We start from the raw sequence: 21,129 nt of genomic DNA on the forward strand, positions 1-21,129 counted from the left end.
CATGTAAATGTCCAACTTAGACCTCAAGAGGAAGATACCTTCTCCGAGGAAAGGCGGCTGGCATCCGGAGATCCTCTGTCACACGGGAAGGCACATGGCGACATCTACTGGTCCTTCTTTCCAAAATGTCTTTTGGCTTCTGTGGGTCCTTTCTTGTTTCTCCTAGAGCATTTCTGTCTCAACTTCTCCTGGAGTGTTTCTGTCTAAGCTCTTTTTCTCTCTTTCTCTGTGAGCTCTCTTAAAGGACTCCAACAAAGGATTAAGACCTACCTTGAATTGGGTGTTCATAGCTCCACAGAAACAACCTAATCAAAAGGTCCCATCAACAGTAGGTCTGACACCCATAGTAATGGATTAGAAGAAAATGACTCTTTGGCATACATAACAATTTCAAGCCAGCACACTTTCCTGTCTATTCCCTTCCCCCACCTCCACCCCAAGTTTATAAGAACTTTCTTGGTGGGGTGTTTGACAGAGGATCAGAGATCCATTTGATTGGAACTGAACTGGTCTGGGGTGAGCCTCTGGTGATCCTGGAACTTCCCAACAGTCTTTGAACTACTTCGTTAGCTTCCCAGAGGCTGTTTGAATAGCTGGATTCATAGATATTGCACACAATGATGTAAAACCCTGGGTTATTATTTATAGGACATGATTAAAAATTATGCCAATATTACATTTTAGTCAATTAATATATAGTTTATATAAAATTATTTTTACCACTGACATGAATCTAGAGTGTACCAACTCCCAAGAAACAACAAAGTGTTGGGGAAGTGTTTTTCTTTCCTTATGGAGTAGATGTGAGCATGGACGCTCTTCGTTCTGTAGGGTGTGGCAGCCCCATATACAAAGGATGGATAGATAGGCTTCTGGGTAGAGTCAGTGTGATATATTTTGGAAACAAAAATTAAAGGGTCTTAATTAATGCAAATGATTACATTCAAACTCTCAGTTACCAAATGGAATGAACTCAAAATTGGGAGTGTGGGTATTAAGTAGGCAAAACTGTGAACGATTCCAACTTACTCCTTTTGGTTTACTAGTTAGCCTTCTTGTATTCCTGTTTGTTTCCCGATAGTCTCTGTACATCCTATACATACCCACTTTCAGGAACGTCTCTTCTGAATTCATCACCCTAAGGAATCAGGTTATTTGCATTTATCAAGCTACAGAGATAAAAATAAAAACCTTAAACATAGAATTTCATGCATCAAGATTATGGAAAAGACAATGTTGTGTTTGTTCCTAAATATTTGAAATCAGAAGAGTTTCCCTTCTCATAAAGCCAACTATGGGAAATGTCCAGAGAATTCTGAGGTTGAGACTTCAGTGAGGAATTGTGTGGTGCCTGAAGGGGACTCACAAATACAGAATCATACTCCTAAGCCTTGTGAACTGTAAAGTCCATCTTAGGGATAGCACAGGAATAGATTGTATTTCTGTAAAGGCTACAGCTGGCTTTGGTCATGAAGTCACCTCAGCCTGCTTATTACATCCTGTTCATAACCCTTGGTTATGAGAACAATGATAAAATAGAACCCACTAGACTTGAAATCAGACTCAAGGTAGAGTCCTGGCTTCACCTTGAATTATCTGTGTGACTTCAGCCAAGTAATAGTTTGTCTGAGCTTCAGTTTTTGCACCTATACAAAAAGTATAACACTATAAACCTATCTCACAGAGCTCTAGAGAGGACTAAAGGGAGCTAAAGAATATAGAAAGCCTATACAAATGTAAGTAACTATTCTAATAAGGACTTGAAAATAATTTCTCCATAGGCTTAAGGGACATAAATACTTGCACTGGTGACCAATAGAGCATAAGCTCATCATTGTGGCATCTTTCCCTACTGATAGTGAAGTATTTCATTACACCTCTGTTAAAGTGCTTGCTGTATTCTGTCCTGAACTTGCACAGTCAACAGGTCCTACTGAGAGAGGCTATGAGTTAGTCTCTATAAGTGGTTACAATAGAGAATAAGATAAAATCTCTAGTCCTAAAATAAAAACAGGAAGAACGGCCCCTTATACAATAGCCAGGACAGAAGCAATTTGTGCCTAAATTGTATCATCGAGAGTGAGCCCAATGGAAAAGGGCGAAGAAATCATCTACCTCTTGGGACTATATAGAGAAACCAGCATTTTACTCCCTTGACAATGAAGATTCACTGAGATGGAGACGTCAATAAATTTGAAAGGAGAATGTTACCAGTCCTATAGACACTAGCATTTTTTCTGAGCTTAAGGGAATATTTATGCACTACCATCACTGCCTTCAAATAACTCACAAAACCCTAAAGAGTACATGTAATTATAGTTCTGGACACAGTATAGTAAAACATTCATGCAGGTATAATGAAACAGTCATAGGTAGGGAGGAATACTTCAGAGATGGTTGTATGGACTGGTGGTTAAATTCTTGGGCTGCGAAATCAAACAGTGGTTTCAAATGTGAAGCCAGACCCTGATTATATCCTAAACAGGGAAAAAAAAAATAAGTGTATCAAGAAAATGCAGTTTGTAGCAAAAAGACACAGGAAGTGGACTTATATTTTGTAATAATTAATGTAAAAAAAATCTACGTTTCCAGATGCCTACCAGCCAACACTTTGTGTCTTATATCACTTCTCTAAAGCACATTAATAGCACTGGAATATATTCCAAAGAATGAAATTTTTAAAAACACTGTAATCATTTTTTTCTAAAATATATAAACTAAGGACCTGATGGAAACAAGGGAAATACATATTGTTTCACCAAAGAATTGGCCATAAAAGCATATCCCATATATGGAGAACCGCAGGAAGAGAGAGAGGATGTAGCAGAAGCTCAATAGCATCCACCTCAGTCTACATCTGGAAAGACATAATGGAGATGATGGGAGAGATTTTCAGTTTGTAGAATGCCTAGAAATCCAGGCATGGCTTATCCTTTTCTTTGAGGCAGTAAAAAAGGAATGGCGTATCTATCATTTTTCTCTTTGTGGAAATCACCAAATAATATTCTTTTGCTGTATCTCAAAAATAATTGCCCTGTAACTTACAAAGCAATAACTGAGCAAAACAATAACTTTTGTAGCAAAATATGTTTTAAATAAAAAAAAAAACCACTCAGACATTTTATGTGGCATTCATAATTTATATGAGAAATGAATTGGAGCCGAACTAATACGTTGGAGTAGAAATAGTCATTTCTACCATCTTTTTAAAGTTCTTTATATTTGCGGCAGTGTTTCCAGCATATTTTCACAATGTTTGGAGTAAGTAATGTAGTATCAATTATAAATAAGCCTTTGTATCTCAGTGATTTAACCCAATAAACGTTTGCTTTTCTCCCCCACAAAATCCACTGCAGAAGCTCCCGACTGCCTGTGTCCTCTGGCAGCTCTCCTGCAGGTAATAATTCAGAGATTCAGGGTCCTTCCATTATCTAAATCTACCATCATTGTGTGTCACATACAAAGTTGCCTTAGAAAAGGAAAAGAAGGCACAGAGAAATCATGTTGTTTTTTTTTAACTGCCTTTAATTGGAAGTGATGCCACACTTTTGCTCACATTCTATGACCCCATCTAAATGCAAAGGACTGGAAAATACAGTTTTGCTGGGTACCTAGGAGGAGAAAATAGGTCAGCTGAGCACAGATACTAACTCATTTAATACTCAGTCATATACACGGGCTGCCATTATTATCTCCGTTTTTATAGACGAGAAATTGAGTAATTTCAATCTATCCAATGAAATGAAAAGGAGAAGAGTGTAACACACTTTCAGAAGACACGGCTAACAGGACACATTTTCAGATGGATGACGTTTAGTTTGAGAGAGGAGTCATAGGTAGCTGTTAAATTTCTAGTGTGAATGGTTAGAATGGTACTTCCATTAACTTTAAGAGAATCTGTGGGGAAATATGATGCATTTAGGTTTTTTTTTTAATGTCTTTATTTTGCTTCCTTTTTTTTTTTTGGATGCTTGTACCAGGAATCAAACCTGGGCCTCCCGTTTAGCTGGCAAGTACTCTACCACTGAACCACCTGTGCACCCCTTGCATTTAGTTTTAGACAATTTAAGAATTATAGGTTCAGTGAGATGTCCACGTGGAAATAACTAATTTACAATTAGCAATTCAAGCTTGCTGCTCAGGGACTAGGGTTAGTGATCAACCAATGAGTGTGAGAGATAGGGAAACAGAGAGGGAGACAGAGATAGATAGAGATGCCATCAAATGTAGGAGAAAGGCTTGAGAAATGAGAGAAGAGGGAATTTTAATAGTCAAACAGTGCTCAACTGTGTCAAATACTACAGACAGGTCCTAAAAGGAGAGTATGAAAGAGGTTTGAATTTGGGAATTATAAAATCATAAACTTGGCAGCAGGGGAGGTACCCTTGTGAGGTTGTGTGGTTGAGGCAGGTAACCAGTCCCACTCAGTTCACTTTGCTCACTCTGCTTGGAAGAAAGGAAGATTTATAATTTTTTTTAAATGGCATTGGTAGCAGTGATTGTGGTCCTAGGTTATTTTTTAGAGTATTTTCAATACAATGGTGATAGCCAAGAATCGGATTATAGGGGGTTGAGAAGTGAGTGGGAAGTGGGAAAGTAAAGAGTAAATGCAAGAGTCTCGCAAAGAGTTTGAAGTTGAGGAGAGGGACAGGAAGAGGAGTTAGTGAGATTCTTCATTTATTTGGCTAAGAATTATGGATTGCCAAGATTAAAGGAAGTTTCCAGGATAGGATGATAGTTTAATGAGTTCATACAGTTAATAAGAGAAAGAGGATTAATGAAGGAGCAAGTAAGATGTGTGGAGGTCATAATTCTACTTGAAGTGTGGGAGGGACAAGTCTTCCCATGTGAGAAGTGAGAAAGAAGAGTGGAGAGGAGCTCAAAGAAAGAGGGAGAAGAAATAGGCTATTTCATCAGGGGAAATGCACTAAACCCACAACAAAACTGTTAGAGAGATAATATTTTGATTTGCATGAAGAAATGAAGCTAGGAGACAAACTCTTCCCAGTTTTCTAAGGAGTGTTCCAGTTTTAGCACAGATGTTCCACATCCAAGAAACCCCTCAGTCCCAGGTAAGCCAAGATGATTGGTCACGCTGCTTGAAGCCAACAAAATTGTTTTGCATGAAATCTGACCAGCTAGTGGACATCTCATTGAGAGAGCTGCTAATCACTTATTTTTATGGATGGAACTTCTGTCTTCAGAATTCTGGCTGTCAAATCTTCTCACATGTTGGTCTGATGCTTATGACAATCTCTTTAATAGGATAAATATGCCTTTCCATATATCTCTATTTTGACAAGTTCTCATAAAAATCTGAAAGCATTTCTTTTAATGCTAATATCTCTTATAATGGATCACCAATCTTCATGTTGGAAGTAAGACTTCTAAGGAAAACATTGTCAGGACTTGTTCAAATTTGTACAAATTCAGGCAATGCTGCTTAACTGTTGATTATTTTACTGTTTCAACAGATTAAAAATTTTTCAGATTCAGTATGTTTTAATGGTACATTAATTTCATGTATAAAATGGTTTTGACAGTACTTACGAACCATCTCAGCAACTAATCTTTCTTTATGTGTGTGTGCATGTGAAAATACTTCTTTAAATGAAAGGACCCTTTCTCCTTAAGCAGCAGATAGAAACATTTGAAAAATGTTTGTCTTGGAATAGAGAAAAAATACATGTGTTTATACCTCATGTACATGATATAGATAGTTCCTTTTGAAACATTTTTTGTAGTGGAACCAATATTTTCTTTTGGAAGGAATTTTTTTTGGTTCACTAGCTTATTTGCTGGAAGCCAACTTTTAGAATTAAAGAAATCTTAATAGAGCTAGAAGGAAATTTAAAAACCTTGCAATCCAACTTTATACCCAAAGCAGGAATCCGTTCTATAGAATCCCAGAGTCCATGAATAATTATAGATATAAGAGCTTACCATGTTGTAAGGTGGTCTAATCCATTAGTGAAGAGGTGACTGTGGCAAGATTATTTTCCTAGTGAGCCCAAATCTATGTCTTTGTAATTTGTGTCACTGTTCCAATTTCTGCCCTGTAGAGTAAAAAAAGGTAATTTTACTCCCTTATTTAAAGGACTGCAAAACTTTAAACATTTAATTAATATCAAAACCCCTCTAAATCTCCTTGCTAAACATTGTACCTGGCACTTACTGGCTCCAACTGAGTGCCAGAGGATTTTAACTACATTCTGCTTTTTAAGTCTTCACAACAATTTTATTATCATTCCTATTTCACAGATGAGGAGACAGAGGGTCAGAGAAGCTAAGTAATTTGCCCAAAGTCACAAGTAACATCACAAATACTATCACAATTGGTAAAACAGAAGTTTAATTGAGGAGTAAAAGGCAGTGGAAAGAACAAAGGTAGCCTTGCTTCTCTTGAGCCTTTCAGAGAACTCCAAAAATCCCATAGCCGTATAGCTTTGACTACCCAGAATAAAAATATAACTCAACTAATCCTAAGTTTAGTTAGATGCCTGGAAATATAATTTGAGGCCCAGGGAGGCCCAAAGCTATACAAAGAAAGAACTGAATCAATCCATTCAGACCATTAATCAGTAGAGACTAGAAAGAGGGAGATGATTAAGCTCTGTGCTCTGAAGTCGGACTGTTTGACTTTGAACCCAACTCCCAGACTTTCTAGCTTCAAAACTAACCTCTCTAAACCTCACTTAAGATGGGACTGTCTGATAAATAGTAAATCCATGTACTTATACTTGGAATAGTAAATTCCCAATAAATGCTAGCTATAATCTGAGAAACCTGTATTTCTCAGATAAACTATTCTGGAGCTATCAGGATAAAGAAGCATTGGTGAGGGGAACGATTCCTAACACTCATTTCAGCACTCAGAGGCCTCAGCACTCAGCCTAGTGCAGGAGGAGGCTTTCTTTGAAACAAAAAAGGTTTGGACACCTTACCTCTTACCTGGTGAATAAGGCTGTTGTTAAGGACACTTGTGTGAACACTGGGGAATTTGACGGCTTCAGGCAACTGTCGTTAGATCTGCTATACTAGGGGATCTCTGAAGAAAGACTGGATTGGGACTTTATGAGCAGCTAGCTCTGGAGGCCCTGTAGTTTAATGCAGTGAGCCCTGTAGTTTTTGAGAAAAGGGCTGACGCAGGCTATGAATTGGCCAAGTCTAACTTAGCTGTTAAGATTTAGTTCAAATGTCAGCTTCTCAAGGGAGTCTTTTGTGGACACCAAAATTGCATAAGCTCCTGCTTTTATTTGCTTTTCTAGTACCTGGGGCATTGTGCTTACCTCATTCTATTTTATTGTATAATACTGAGTAAATGTTTATTGAGTCGGTGTAATTAATTTTGAAAATATATTACAAATTCAAAATAAAATGTCATGAAATAAATTTAAAAGCATATAAAAAGAAAAGCAAAATTGATAAACGTAGCTGGATGAACTTATTCTGTGTATGAATCAGAGTACAGACAAGAAATAGATGGTACCCTCTATAGAGTATCAAGCAGCCATTAATGAAAGGATATTGGCAGAGTTCAAGGAAACCAGCAAGAGGTGGTATAGCACCCCAGGGCAAACAAGAGCAGGGAACCACTACCTCTAGGCTTGAATGGGCAAGGGGAGAGAAAATTACTGGAATGAAGAAAGGGTTTATAGTTGTAGAAGGGTTCCAGAAAGTAGCTGGAGCCTTCAGTAGAGAAATAAACTATTGTCCTCTCACAACATGGGAGGGGAAGGGCCCAACAGACACATTATCCAACTTCTCTCACCATTCACACCTCCAGCATTTTCCATAATAGTCTCCAGTTGGAAGCCAGAGACTCAAAGCAGGATGGAGAGACATGGAGAGTGGATCTGGAGGAGCAAATATAGATAATCCAGAACAGAATACAAATCCAACATAACTATTCTAAAAAATAAGCATTTAAGTAGTCAATTTCTAGTGCTACTAGCAGGTTCATTCTATAGTTATTCATCCTAATGGAACAAAAGGAGGCTGCGAGACTTAGAATGGTATAAGCCCTTTAATCATCCTTATACCGTGGAACTGCGATAGAGAGCACACTGTAGCCCTCATCCCACATAATGTAGCAGGAATCCAATTCCTTTCCAAAGTCTGCTCAATAGAAATTATAAACAGGGAAGAGAGTCTACCTTAAAAGACATGTGTGCTGCCTACTCCTTCTTTTTTTCAAATTGTGAAAAAAAAACACATATGCAAAAAAGCAATAAATTACAAAGCACACAACAATTAGTTATAGAATAGATTAATTAGAGTTTGGTATGGGTACAGTTCCACAATTTTAGGTTTTTCCTTCTAGCTGCTCCAGGACACTAAAAGAAATATCAATATAATGATTCAGCAATCATACTTATTCGTCGAATCCTATCTTCTCTAACTCCTCCTTCTCTTTTGATCTTTCTCCCATTCTTTAGGGCCTACTCCCTCTTAAATTCTATCCTTACACCAAACTGAGTCAGTAGATGGCTGTATAAGACAAGATTACTTTAGTCCATGGAAAGATCTTTTTCAGTGATTTGAGCCCAAAATTACTTCTCAAGGACTTTATATACCTGGTTAGATCAAGTCACCTGTCAACTCAAAACCCTCCAATGGCTTCCTCAATCTCTCAGCACAAATAGCAAAGTGATGAAAATGATTTTAAAAGGCCCTTCATCGTCTGGTTGTCTGCTGACTCTAATATCTCCTACTACTCTGCTGCTTATTCTGTTCCAGAAAAGTTCTCCTTGATGCTCCTGGAGCACACCAGGGATACTTTCCCCAGAGTTTATGCTCGTGCTGCTTTCTAACATTGGGACACCATTCCCTAGATATCCACATGACTCACTTCCTCACTTGTCAGGTCTCTGCTCAAATGTCACCTTATAAGTCAGCAATACCACCCTTTCAACCTCCGGAATAGGGGTACAATTATATCTAGTTAGTGATGCTGTCAATTTGAATCACATTTTTTTTTTTTTTTTTTTTTTTTTGAAAGGAAGGAAAGACAGAGAAGGAAGGAAGGAAGGAAGAAAGGGAAACATTTTTAAACATTTTCTTGTTTTATTATATTTTGTTTGTTTGTTTGTTTTTTTACATGGGCTGGGGCCGGGAATCGAACCGGGGTCCTCCGGCACGGCAGGCAAGCACTCTTGCCCGCTGAGCCACCGCGGCCCGCCCTGAATCACATTTTTTAAATGCCAATATGGCCATATTCAAACAACAAACATTATAATTTAGAATTCCTTTTAGTGTTATTTGTTTTAAATATTTATACTTTATCATTTTTCTTAAGGGAGTGTTTCACTAAGTGTATATATAACTCTAGAATGAGTTACTTCTCTCTACACATTAAAGACTGCATTTCACTCTTTGGTTTTCATTGTTGCTGTTAGAGGTCAGCCTGATTCAGCCTCATTGCTACTTTTCTTTTTTTTTTGTTTCCTTGTGAATGAATCTAGATGTGTTCTACATTTATATGCCTTACTTGGATTTTATTGGATTCCATGGATCTCTATGTTTGAACAATTCTGGAAAATTCCTAGTCTTTTGTCTTTCTCAATATTTTTCCAATATTGCCTCTTGTCCATTTTCTCTACTCTCTTCTTCTAGAATTCTGGGTAGGTACGTGTTAAATCTTTCCACACTAACTTCAATGTCTCTTAACATCTTTTTAAAAATATTTTTACTGAGAAATCTTCACACACATACATTCCATGCATGGTGTACGATCAAGGGTCACAATATCATCACATAGTTGTGTATTCATCACTGCGATCATTTTTTAGAACATTTGCATCACTCCAGAAAAAGAAAGAAAAAGAATAAAAGCTCATACATACCAAACACTTACTCCTCCCTTTCATTGACCACTAGTATTTCCATCTACCCAATGTATTTTAACCTTTGTTCCCCCTATTATTTATTTATTTATTCACCCATATTTTTTTACTCATCTGTCCATACCCTGGATAAAAGGAGCATTGGATACAAGGTTTTCACAATCAACACAGTCACATTATAAATGCTGTATCTTTATACAATCATCTTCAAGAATCAAGGCTACTGGAACAGCTCAACAGTTTCAGGCACTTCCCTCTAGCCACTCCAATACACCATAAACTAAAATAAGGATATCTATATAATGCATAAGAATAACCTCTAGGATAACCTCTTGACTCTGTTTGAAATCTCTCAGCCACTGAAACTTATTTTGTCTCATTTCTCTTGTACCCCTTTTGGTCAAGAAGGCTTTCTCAATCACTTGATGCCAGGTCCTGGCTCATCCTGGGATTTCTGTCCCACATTGCCAGGGAGATTTTTACCCATGGGAGTCATATCCCATGTAGGAGGCAGAGCAGTGAGTTCACCTGCCAAGTTAGCTAGAAAGAGAGGTCGCATCTGAGCAACAAAAGAGGTTCCCTAGGGGTGACTCTTAGGCCTAATTTTAAGTAGGCTCAGTCTATTCTTTGCAAGAATAAGTTTCATAGGGGTAAACCTCAAGCTTGAGGGATTGGCCTATTGATTTGGCTGTCCCCACAGCTTGCGAGAATAATAGAAATTCTCCAAATGGGGAAGTTGAATATTTCCTCCTTTCTCCCATTCCCCCAAGGGGACTTTGAAAATATTTTTTTATTCACTGCTCAAATTACTCTGGCATTATTGGGGTATCACACTAACCTGGACAAACCAACAAAATCTCATTCCCTATTCAAGATTCCATGTACTTATGGTGTTCAGCTAAACTGACCATACAAGTTACATTAGGAAATGCACTACCCAAAAACTCTCCCTTTAGTCTCATGCAGAAGTTTTAAAGTCCATTTTAACATATGGGCAATATCATCCTTTACTCTGTATTCTGATTTACCTTAGTCCTATCCAGATCAGCTTGATTCATGTCTCTACTCAAAGTCCGATTGCTTTTCCAACTTTTTAAACAGTACCTGTATGGGGTACTGCTGACTTTCATAGCTTCAGAGTCTAACTCTGAGTTTCAGATGCCATATAAATACCCAAAGTCTCTGGGAACAACCGTATTAAATACAAACAGCTCAGTATCTCAGAAGTTAGAATTAACAGTTACACCTCCTGAATATATGTGACTACTGTAAGAGCTTGCAATTCAAGATCATATGGCCACCCCACCCCTAGCCTCCTCTGGAATCACCACACTGCCCTCCAAGAGGCTGCACCTCTCAGTTTTCCTACCGACAATGAATAGACACATCTCTTTCTCTGCGTTTTCTCTAGCACTTGTTTCTTTCTGTTCATTTTTAAACTGTTTTATTCACATATCAAACAATCCAATCTAAGTGTATAGACATGCCTTCACCACCATACTCTATCTGAAGGCATTTCCTTTTCTTTCACAAAGAATCCATACACCTTTCCCATGCTCCCTGCCTGTTGACATTAGTTTTGGCATAAAGCCTTTGTTACATTCAGTGGAAGCATATTGCAATGTTAATGTTGACTGCAGACCCTAGCTTGCATTGATTTTACTTTTTCCATATGCCATCTATTTCTAACACCCTGCAATACTGACATTAATTTGTTCTCTCTCATGCAAAAACATTTTTTAATTTGCGTATATAATCACCATCATTATCCACTGTAGGCATCCCTATCTTAATGTCTTTTAACATATCTTTATCTCTTCGGATTGCATTCTGGACAATTTCTTTCAGATTTATCTTCTAGTTCACTAATTCTTTCTTCAGTTACATATTATAAGCAGTTTAAGACAAGAACTGAGTTTTAACTAATAAATTACTTACATTTGTTGAAATTTTATCTTTGGAAATTATTTGGTACTTGGGTTGAAATTGAGTACTTCCAAAGATCTGTATTTCTGCTGGTGCCCTAAGTGCACTATTAACCTGGTTAATAAAATTAAATTTTCTACTTGAGTGTTCTGGTTAATGCATAGTGTGAGTGGTTATAAATTCTAAGAAAATAATTTATTCTCCTTCTATCCAGTGACAAGGTCTAGACAGACACTTTCTCAGCTGTCCTGCTCCCCCTGCCTGCCCCTCTCCTGCTTTCAATTTGGGGAATAAATGAACTCCTAATTTTTATGCTAGCTCAACAGGGCATTAATTTTGTAATTCTGCTGTACAGCATTTTAGTTATTTCAATCACTTATTTCATCAGTTACTTCAATCAGGAAAGTACACTGTCAGAAACATAGAGCAATTACATATTTAAAAAAATTTTTTAAGTTCTAGCATCCATCATATATTTAACTGTTCATCTCTTAATCTTTAATTCTATCTTCTTGAGTGATTTCATTATTTTTTTTGTTTAAGTTTTCCTCTGACTCTTCCAACAGTTCTAATTCAATGGAATACCTGTTTGAAGAATTTATATTCACACTGAGATGGATTTCTGTCTCACGGAAGACAAATTGGTTATGGCTCTCGCTCTCTTTTTGTTTTTTTACTTTAACAGTTGAATATGTAGCAATGCTGACTTTAAGGACTACAGAACTCTAGCTCTGAGTCTTAGGTGTCACAGAGGTATCCAAAGTTCTAGGGAGATACCAGCTCATACACATATAGCACAGCATTTCAGGATCTAGAAATATACTTACAACCCTGGACTAAGTGTGCCTGCTATAAAAGCTTACAATCTAGGCTCCAACTTTCTTATAAGTATTTTCTAAAAGAGATCATACCGTGTTTGTTTTTTTGTTTCTGGCTTATTTTGTACAGGACAATGTCCCCACTTCTTTGCGTACCTCACAACTTCGATCCTTTATGTAAGTGTACAACACTCCATCATGTGTGTACATCACATTTCACCATTCTGCTTCTCATATACACTATTCAGTCCCCTCCAACTATTGGGTGTCATGGAGAATAGAGAAAATAAACAATCCACGTCTTACAATCCTCACTTGGTTGTACAATCATCAGCACTCTCAATTTTAGACAATTTTCATTAATCCAAAGAGACAAAGAACCAATATATATGGCCTTACCAAATATCAAATCTAAACCTCCCCTTATCACTTGTCTTTTCACCCCAATTATTTACCACTGGTATTGCTGTGGTACTATTGACATCTTCCTGTTAACCATAGGCTTATGTCTCTCTTTTAACATCAAAGAACTTCCTAAGATAACTTCTGTAGACTGCTCTTTGATTCTTATTAGCCAAAACTGGGTCATATGCACATTCTTTTTAAATGGTTTTATTGGGTTATAACTGACACACAATAAACCACATATATTTAAAGCGCACAATTTGATAATTCTGTTGTATGTATACTGTCCTGAAACCATCACAAATGAAGATAGTGAACATATCCTTCACTTCCAAAAGTTTCTCCCCAAAGTCCCTTCCTCCTAAGCAACCACTGATCTGCTTTCTGTCATCTATAGATGAGTTTGCATTTTCTAGAGTATTCTATGAATGGAACCATATAGTATGTACTCTTAAAAAAAATCTGGCTTCTTTCACGCAACATGATTATTTTGAGATTTATCCATGTTATTGTGTGTATCAATAGTTCTTTTTTTTTTTTTTTGGTAGTTAAGCAGAATTTCATTGTGTGGTATTTTAGTTTCCTAGGCTGCTCAAGCAAATACCATGAAATGTGTGGGTTAAACATGGGAATTTATTTGCTCACAGTTTGAGGCTCAGAAGTGTCCAAGTCAAGGCACCATCAAGGCTATACTTTTGTTCTGAAGACTATGATGTTCTGAGGTTGGCTGCGGTCACTCTGTGGTTGTTAGCTTGTCATATGGGAAGGCACAGGGTGGCCTTCCCTGGTCTGCCCCTGGTCTTCCAGGTTCTGTTGAATTTCAGCTTCTTGCTTCCATGGCTTATTTTCTCTTTATCTGAATTTCATTCTGCTTATAAAGGACTCTAATGATAGGATTACGACCCATCCTGATTAGGCTGGGCCACATATTAACTGAAGTAACCTCATCAAAAGGTCCTACTTACAACAGGTTCATATCTGTAAGAATGGATTAAATTAAAAATATATTTTTCTGGGGTACACACAGCTTCAAACTGCAGCATATGGACATGCCAAAATTTGTTTATCCATTCACCTGCTGATGGACATTTGGGTTGCTTCCAGTTTGTGGTTAATACAAATAAAGCCACTAAGACATTTGTGTGTAACTGTTTATAAAGACATATTTTCTTTCTTGATGGGTAAATATCTCAGAGTGAAATGCTGGATCATATGGTAGGTATTTATATAATTTTTTAAGAAACTGCTAAACTGTTTCCCAACATGGTTACATCATTTTATATTCCCACCAGCAGTGCATCATATTCCAGTTCCCTCATTTCCTTGCCACACTTAGCATGGTCAGTCTTTTAAGTTTTAATTGGTATGCATAGTGGTATCTCATGATTTCAATTTGAATTTCTGTAATGACTAATAATGAAGATCATGTTTCTTATGCTTATTTTCCATTTGCATATCTTGTTTGGTAAATGTCTGTTCAAATATTTTGTTCATTTGTAGTAGTTTTTTTATTATTGAATTTTGAGAGTTTGTCATATGATCTGAATGCAAGTCTTTTATCAGGTATATCATTTGCAAATATTTTCTCACAGCCTGTGGCTTGTCTTTTCAGTTTCTTCTGAAGAGCAGAAGTTCTACATTTTGACGAAGTCCAGTTTATCCATTTTTAAAACTGTATTGTGCTTTTGGTGTTGTATTTAAGAGCGCTTTGCCTGACTCAAGCTCACAAAAATTCTCTATTTTCTTTTAGAACTTTTATAGTTTAAGGTTTTACTTTTAGGTCTATGAGCCATTTTAAGTTATTTTTTCATATAATGATGCAAGATATGGATTGAAGGTTATTTTTAATTGATTGCTTTTTTGTGTATGACTGTGTGATTGTTCTAACATCATTTGTTGAAAAGAGTATCCCTGCCCATTGAATTGCCTTTGCAGCATTGTTAAAAATCAGTTTTCTATATATGTGAGGGTCTTATTTCCAGACTCTCTATTTTCCTCCATTTACCTTTTTTCTATTTCTGTGACAATACCATACTGTTTTGATTACTGTAGTTTTATAACAAATCTCAAAGTCAGGTAGTGTTAGCCCACCAATTTTGTTCTGCCTTTTCAAATTCAAGTCAATTATAGGTCCTTTGCATTTCTGTATGAATTTTAAGAATAAGTTTCTCAATTTCTACAATCAGTATGCTAGGATTTTGGTTTGGATTGCATTAAATCTATCGATCAATTTGGGTAAAATTGACATCTTACTACTATTGATTTTCCTGTTCTATGAACAAGATACATCTTTTCATTTATTAAGGACTTCTTTGGTTTCTTTCAGCAATGTTTTACTGTTTTTAGTGTTTAGCACTAACCCCTAAAATGTTTACAAAAATCTTTTGTCAAATTTACCCCTATCTATATTTTAATGCTTTTTAAATGGTATCACTTTTTAAATTTTAATGCTAATTTCACATTTTTATTGCTAGTACATAGAAATACAATTAATTTTTTATTATTGCTTTGTATCCTGCCACCTTAACAAACTCATTTATTGATTCTAGTAGGTTTTTTGTAGGTTGTACTTCTTTTTCAATCTGGATGCTCCTTTTATTTATCTTTCTTACCTGCTCAGACTGGCTAAAGCCTCCAGTATAATGTTGAAAAGAAGAGTTGAAAGCAGACATCCTTGTCCTGTATCTGATTTTAAAGGAAAAGCGTTCAGTTTTTCCTTACTATGTATGATGTTTTCCTGCATGTATTTTTTTTACATGCTTTTTTTCAGCTTATGGAAATTCTCTTCTATTCTTCCTCTGTTGAGAATTTTTTAAAAATCTTGAGTGGGTGTTGGATTTTGTCAAATGCTTTTTCTGCATCAATTGAGATGGTCATATAGTTTTCTTTTTTAATTTACTAATATTGAATTGCATTGATTGAATTTTGAATGTTAGATGAACCCTGCATACCTGAGATAATCCCCCTTGTCATTACATATTATCTTTTTTATATGTTGGTGGATTCACTTTTCTAGTTTTGCATAAAAATTTTGTGTCTATGTTCATGTGGAATATTGGTCTGTAATTTTCTTTTTTTGTAATGTCTTTGTCTAGGTTTGGTTTCAGGGTAATGCTAGCATTTTGGAATGAACTGAAAGTATTCCCTAATCTTCATGTTTTTGTACGTATTTGTATAGAATTGCTATTATTTTTTTCCATAAATGTTTAATAGGCTTCACCAGGAAAGCCCTCTGAACATAGAATTTTCTTTGTGGGAAGATTTCAATCTACAAATTAAATTTCTTTAACAGATATAGGCCTATTCAGGTTATCTTTGCTTCTTGAGTTTGATAGTTGGTGGCTTACAAGGAATTTGCCCATTTAATCTAAGTTGTTAAATTTATAATCACAAAATCATTCCTAGTATTCCCTCGCCCTTTCTAAAATTAAACATTTTCTTTTAAGAATTGTAGATTCACACCCAGTTTAAAAAAATAATACAGGGAGATCCCATGTATCTTTGAGCCAGTTTTTCCCAATGGTTACATCTTGCAAAACTATAATACAATATTACAACCAGGATACTGACATTGATACTGTCGAGATACAGAACATTCCATCACCACAAGGACTGCTCATGTTTTCATTTAATAGCCACATCCACTTCCTACCCTCTACCACCCCTCAATAACCCTAGGCACTCACTAATCTGTCCTCCATGTCTATGATTTTGTTACATCAAGGACATTATGTAAATGAATTCATACAGTTTGTAACCTTTTGGCATTAACTTTTTTCACTCAGCATAATTCTCTGGAGATTCATTCCTAAGATTGTGAGTATCAATAGTTCATTCCTTTTGATTGATGTACCACCAGTTTTTAAATTATTCACTCATTGGACGATACCTGGGTTGTTTCTAGTTTTGGCTATCACAAATAAAGCTTCTATAAACATTTTTTTTTTTTTTTTTTTTTTGGCATAGGCAGACTCTGGGAATCGAACCTGGGTCTCTGGCCTGCCAGGCAAGAATTCTGCTGCTGAGCCACCATTGCACCACTTGATCACTTGATAAACATTCTTATACAGTTTTGTTGTGTGTGTGAACAACTTTCATTTCTCTGGGATAAATACCCAGGAGTGCACTTGTTAGGTCATATATAGTAGTATGCTTGATTTTTAAGGAAACTGTGAAACTGTTTCAAGAGTAGCTAGACCATTTTTCATTCCAAGCAGCAATTAATGAATGATACAGTTTCTTCACATCTTTGCTATCTCTTGGTGTTGTCACTATTTTGTAGTTTAGTCATTTTAACAGGTGGATAGTGTGTTGTGGTTTTAATTAACACTTTTTAAATGGCTAATGAAATTGAGCAAAGGTTTCATGTGCTTACTTGTTATCTTTCTATCCTCTTCGGTGACGTGTCTATTAATGTCTTTTGCCCATTTTCTAATAGGATTGCTTGTGTATTTACTTTGAGTTCTAAGAGTTCTTTATACATTTTAGAATAATTTTGTCTATACCTATTAATCTTGCTGGGATTTTGCAGGAATTACATCAAACCTGTTTGAAACCTGTATATCAATTTAGGAAGAACTGACATCTTTAATAAAAAATCCCACTATTAAGCTTATATAAATTTGTTTTAGATATTGTTGAACTTATTCCTAAAATTTTGCTTCTATATTTATGAAAGGCATTGGTCTGTAGTTTTTCTTTTTTTGTACTGTCTTTGTCTGCTTTTAGTATTCGGATAACACCAGCTTCATAAAATGATTTGAGAAGCATTTATTCCTCTTCTATTTTCTGGAAGAGATTGAGTAAAATTGTTATTCTTTAAATGTTTGATAGAAGTGAAATTCTTTGAGCTCAGAGATTTCCTTTTGGAAGTTTTAAAATTACAAATTTAATATCCTTAATAGTTATAGGGCTAGTCAAGTGATCTGTTTCATATTGGGTGAATTACGGTAGTGCGTGTTTTCAAGGAATTGATCCATTTCAGCTAAACTTTTAAATGTGTGTGTGGAGTTGTTGGCAGTATCTCCTTATTGCCTTTTGATGTCTGCAAGACTAATTTGCATGCTACCTCTTTTTTTACTTTGTTAATCTCTCTAGAGATTGTGAATATTATTGATCTCGTCAAAGATACAGCTATTCCTTTCACTGTTTTTCTATTGTTTTTCAGCTTTCAATATAATTGGTTTCTGCTTATTATTCTTCTGCTTGCTTTGGGTTTATTTTGCTCTTCTTTTTCTAGATTCTTAAGTCTGGAACTTATACCTTACTTGGAGACATTTTTCTAATACGTGCATTTTGTTCCTTAAATTTTCTTCTCTGCACAGCTTTAGCTGTGGCCCACAAATTTGGAATATGCTTTATTTTCATTTTTATTCAGTTCAATGTATTTTTTTTATTTCCCTTGAGACTTCTTCTTTGACCAATAGATAATCTATAAAAGTGTGATTTGTTTCTGAGCATTTGGATATTCTACTATCTTTATGTTAATGATTTCTAGTTTTAGTGCAGTGTGGTTGAAGAGAATACTTTCTGTGATTTCAGTTCTTTGACATTTGTTGAGGTTTGCTTTACGGTTCAGGATATGTGTCACTGTTGCATTCGCACTTGAAAAAAGAGTCTGTTGTGCTGTTGGTGGTAGAATGTTTCACAACTGTTGATTAGATCGTACTGGTGAGTGGTGGTGTTGAGTTCTATGTTCTTTTCAATTTTGTGCCTATTAGTTCTACCAATTGTTGAGAGAGGAGTGTTGGGCATCTTCAGTTAAAATTACGGATTTTTCTATTTTTTCTTTCAGTTCTATCACATTTTGCTTCACATATATTACAGCTCTATTCTTTGGTGCATAATTTCTTGCACATTTAGGAATGTTATGTCTTCTTGGTGGATTGATGCTTTTATCATTACGTAATATCCCATCTGTCTCTGGCAATTTTTTTTGCTCTGAAGTCTAGTTTTATCTGATATTAAAATAGCCACTTCTCCCTTATCAATGGTTGCATGATATATTTACTTTTTCTCATTATTTTAAGTTCAACCTGACTAAATTGTTATATTTGAAGTTAGTTATTTGTAGACAACCATATACTTGGTTCTTGATTTTCAATCTACTCTGCCAGTCTCTATCTTTTAATTGGTGTATTTAGATCATCCACATTTAATGTAATTATTGATATATTAGTGCTTTAGTCTGCCACTTTATTTTCTTTTTATTCTCTGTTTTTGATTTCTGTTTTCTTTTCCTTGTCTTCCTATGGGTTACTTTTACATGTTTTAAAATTTCATTTTGATACATCTGTAGTGTTTTTTTTTTAATGTATGTCTTTTTTTTTGCTTTTTTAGTGGTTGATATTTCATTATATACATAACTTATCACTGTGTACTGATGTCATTTTATCAGTTTTAGTGAAATGTAGAAATCTTACCTCCCTGTTTATGCTATAATTGTCTAACTACTTCTACATACATTTAGAACCATATCAGATGGTGTTATTATTTCTACTTCAGCTGTCAAATATAATTTAGAAAACTCAAGAGAAGGAAATTCTACAGTATTTATCCATATTTTTTGCTTGCTATGTTCTTTCTACCTTTTTGTTGCTCCACGATCCCTTCTTTTAAGATTTTCTTTCTGTTTGAGATTTTTCTTTACCCATTCTTTTAGGGCTAGAGTAGGTCTGCTGAAAATGAATTATTTTAGTTTTCATTCATCTGAGAATATCTCGATACCCCTTCATTCCTAGAGTATGTTTATATTGGATATAAGATTCTGGGTCAATAGTTCTTTTCCTTCCACACTTGAAAAAAATGTGTGTCACCTCCTTCTGGCGAATGAGAAATTGGCTGTCATTCAAATTGTCTTCTTCCCATAGATAAGAGATTGTTTATCTCTCATTGCTTACAAAACATTTTGTATTTGTCTTTAATTTGAGGAAGTTTGACTATGATGTGTCTTGGTGTAAATTTCTTTGCATTTATCTTCTTTAGGGTTTGCTCAGTTTTCTGAATTGTAAGTATATGCCTTTTGCCAAATTTGAAAGTTTTCAGTCATTATTTCCTTGAGAACTTTTTCAGCTCATCCTCTTTTTTCTGTCTCCCTAGGACTCAAACAACATAATATTAGATCTTTTGTTATTGTCTCATAGGTCCTGGAAGCACTGTTCATTTCTTTGTCCATTATATTTTCCCTCTGTCATTCATATTGGGCAATTCTATAGTTTTATCTTCAAGTTCACTGATTGCTTTTTCTGTCTCTTTCATTCTGCTAATGGGCTCTTCCATTGAATTTTTTCTATTGGTTATTCTTTAGTCGTAAGACTTTCATTCCATTCTTCTTTTTATCTTCTTTATCTTTTTTGAGACTTCCTATTTTTCTTATTTGTTTAAGCATGTTTGTAATTACTTGTTGAAGCAGTTTTATGGTTGCTAATTTAAAATCTTTGTTAGATAATTCTAACATTTTTGTCATCTTGGTCTTAGCATCAGTTGATTGTCTTTTTCTAATTAAGTTTGAGATCTTCCTCGTTCTCAGTATGATGGATGACTTTTCATTGAAATTTGAACATTGAGACTATTATGTTGTGAGAATATGAATGTTATTTAAACTTTCTGTTCTAGTTGACTTTCTTTGACACCACTCTCACAAGGGTAGGGGTGGCACTGCTTTGTTGCTGACAGATGGGAGTAGACATCCAGGTTCCTCAAATGACTTCACTGAATTCTGAAGGAGGGAGTACTCTGTTTTTATTTCAATGCAATTTTAATAACTTTTATTATACATTCACATACTATGTGATCATCCAAAGTGTACAATCAATGGTTCACAATATCATCATATAGCTGTACATTTATCATCACAACTGACTTTCTTCTCTTTTATGTGAACACACACATACACATACATAAATCCCCACAGAAGCCAAGAGAGTCAGTAACTAAAAGAGAGAAATATGCAGAAGCTCAGAGAGGAGACCACAGAAGCCAGAAGCTGGGAACAATGAAACACAGAAGAGAAGGACCAGCAAACCTCACCCTGTACCTTGTTATCTGACAGAAGAGCCCAAGCTCATTAGTAGCCAGTCTTTGGGGGAGAATGTATTGTCCTGTTAATGCCTTAATTTGGACATTTTCATGGCCTT

General features: G+C 35.7%; 1 protein-coding gene across 3 annotated transcripts in view; it reads right to left on the bottom strand.

Annotated features, from left to right (window-relative positions):
* The window catches only part of NFKB1 (nuclear factor kappa B subunit 1), a 166,094-nt gene that overhangs the window by 138,410 nt on the left and 6,555 nt on the right, over positions 1 to 21,129 (bottom strand). For 2 of the 3 annotated variants that reach the window (XM_077142675.1, XM_077142673.1), the window contains exon 2: positions 5,944 to 6,056. The gene's annotated coding sequence lies outside the window, so the exon portion shown is untranslated. Of the gene's footprint in view, positions 1 to 5,943; positions 6,057 to 6,951; positions 6,970 to 21,129 lie in introns of those variants that run through there. The other variant, XM_077142674.1, reaches the window with a different exon arrangement.

The sequence above is a fragment of the Tamandua tetradactyla genome, chromosome 24, assembly GCF_023851605.1.
Source record: "Tamandua tetradactyla isolate mTamTet1 chromosome 24, mTamTet1.pri, whole genome shotgun sequence".
Taxonomy (NCBI): domain Eukaryota; kingdom Metazoa; phylum Chordata; class Mammalia; order Pilosa; family Myrmecophagidae; genus Tamandua; species Tamandua tetradactyla.